We start from the raw sequence: 2,906 nt of genomic DNA, 5'->3' as shown, positions 1-2,906 counted from the left end.
TGTGTGTGTGTGTGTGTCTGTGTGTGTATAGAGGAGGGGAGGGCTTGCCAGGTCCTTCAACTACTGCAAACTTCAGATGCATGCGCCACCTTCTATGGGTTCTGGGGAATCCACTGTGGGTCTTAGGCTTTGCAGGCAAGTGCCATCTCTCCAGCTCCATAAATTACTTCTCTGTATATTGGTTTATTAGTTTGTTATATGCCTTGATTGGTTCTGGCAAGGATGCCCATTGGTACTCCACAGTTCAATTTTAATATGTGTTTTTAAAAAATATATTTCTTGATTTATTTATTTAATTGAGAGAGGAAAAAAAGGAGAGGAAAGATAGGGAGAGAGAATGGGCATGCCAGGGCCTCTAGCCAGTGAACATGAACTCCACACACATGCGTTAGCTTGTGCATCTGGCTTTATATGGTACTAGGGAATCTAGCTTAGGTCTTTTGGCTTTGCTGGCAAATGCCTTAACCACTAAACTATCTCTCCAGCCCTAATATGTGTTTTTTGAAGGCTCTCATATACTAATCAATGGAGACAGGAAGTCTGAACTCATGGGTGATCTCAATTTTTTAATATTACTTCTTTCTATTACATTCCATAGCAAACTACTCAAAATAATTTGAAAATGGAAGACCTATTAAAATCACTCCACCAGTAAGATAACAGCAAAGAGTAGCCAGCAAAAAGCCACAAGCTCCCAAATGAAGGCAGATAACCAGAGCTGGAAGATGACAGGCCAGGAGTGTAGTCTGAGGTGCAGTTGTACAACAGGAAAGAGTGGCCAGTAGTAGATGGGGCAGGCAGGAGCCGATCCATCCAGAAGTTAACTACGGACGTGATGCTCTGGGGTAAAGGAGCTACGAGTGAAGGCAGGGCTGATAAATAGAGAGCTTTGTGTTCGACTCTAGCTTCCCTCCTTCCATAAATGATGACAAATATATAAGAAAAGTTATTCCAGACACAAAGTAGCCTTTATAATCATGACTTCATGGTAGCTAACACTACCTAAATGTGACCTATATAATGGGACGGGGGGAAATGATGGCATCAAAATAGGAGGCTTGTTGGAAAGAAGGGATTCTGTGGAGGGGAGATTTGAGAGGGAGAAGGAAAGTGGTGGGAGTTGATTATGTTCATGGTATATTGTGTATATTTATGGAAATTGCCAATAAAACATTGATGTTGTTGTTGTTTTTCAAAGTAGGTCTCGCTCTAGTCCAGGCTGAGTGTAATTCACTATGTGGTCTCAGGCTGGCTTTGAACTCACAGTGGTCCTCCCACCTCAGCCTCCCAAGTGCTAGAATTAGCCACCATGCCCAGAAATAAAAATTTTTTTTAATTTAATAAAAAAGTTTTTTTAATTTAATAAAAAAGGTTTTTTTTTAAGTCAGCTTTAAAAAAAATAAAAGCTAAGAATATGTGCTGGTGAGATGGCTTAGCAGGTAAATCGCTTACTGAGGAGGCACGGGGGGCGGGGGCTGAGGTCCGTCCCCCGCACTCGCATAGGAGCTGGGGGCAAGCAACGCGGACCTGTGACTCCAGCACTAAGGGAGCAAACACAAGATTTCCAGCTAGTCTGCTAGATAGTCTAGAAGAATCAGTGATCCCTAAGTTCAGTGAGAGACCCTGCTTTTCAAACAAGAACGTTATCGTGCAAAAAGAAGACACTAAATACCACTCCTGAGATTAGACTGAAAGGTCTTTACAATGGAAAAATTGACTCTAATCTTAAAGTATTTAGCTGTTCAGAAAGACATGTATCTCTTTTCTGTCATGAAACACTCTTCAACAAAACTATGGGCTGGGCATGTGGGGCGCACACCTTTAATCTTAGCGTTTGGAAGGCAGAGGTAGAAGGATTCCAGATGTGAGTTCAAGGCCAGCCAGACACTACATGGTGAATTCCAGGTCAGCCTGGGCTAGAGTGAGACCCTATGTTGAAAATCCAAATTAAAAAAGAAAAAGAAAAAGAAAAAGAAAAACTATGGGGGCTTAAGAGACGTCTTCAGAGAGAGAGTTGTAAAGTGTGCTTCCTGCGCCAGTGTGAAAAGGCCTAAGACCACAGGAGTTCTAGTCCCCCAGCACCCACTTAAACATCTGGGCATGACCATGCACATCTGTAACTGTAGTCCTGTGAGGAACAAAGGCTAGAGACTCACTCAGGCTTACAAAAAAAAAAAAAAAAAAAAAAAAAAAAACTTCTTTTTACTTGCTACAGTTCTTTTTGCAAACATTAGCTTAACTGTTATGGGTTTGCCAAAATGCTGACTATGGCCTGGGCTACTGAAGAAAAAACGGAATGAATAATCTTGCCTTTCACAATAGTGGGAGTAAGGAGGAAAGGAAGGCAGAAGGAGGGAAAGAGGAATGTGTCTCTCCCAGACAACAAGGAGGGAGAAGATGCGACACAACAGAGGTCTTTCCCTTGGTCGAGAACTAGCGAAGAAGGGCGACGCCTCCTAAGGCTTCGTGGGCGTGGAGAGGACAAGGGTCCTTGGTCCCTGCAAATGCCCCGTGCTCTGGACAGGGTCAAGTCAGTGGCTAAGACCTCCTTTGGCCATCCTCAGGTGTGTGCCCCTCCCTCTAACCCTTGATGTCTGAGTAGGGTCACATTCTTTCTCCTCTCACATGTAATTTTTTCTGCTCAGAGGAGAAAAGTGGATGGCAGAAAGTCTTTTGTTTCTTTTGTGACCCACCACCATCTCATCTGTTCCCTTCCCAATTACAGAGCTGTGTGTGCTCTCCTGGCCGACAGAGCTTAGAGTTGCTGCTGGTTCTCAAAGTGAAGCACAGGGAAGACCGGGTCCCAGGCTCGGTGAGCATCTGAAAAACACAAACAGGAGAGATCAGTGGCTTCTCAATCCTGAGCACCAGCGATTCTAACAACTGTTAAGACTCAAACTCTTTCC

The sequence above is a fragment of the Jaculus jaculus genome, chromosome 4 (assembly GCF_020740685.1).
Source record: "Jaculus jaculus isolate mJacJac1 chromosome 4, mJacJac1.mat.Y.cur, whole genome shotgun sequence".
Lineage (NCBI taxonomy): Eukaryota > Metazoa > Chordata > Mammalia > Rodentia > Dipodidae > Jaculus > Jaculus jaculus.
Note: the sequence above shows the minus strand (reverse complement) of the source record.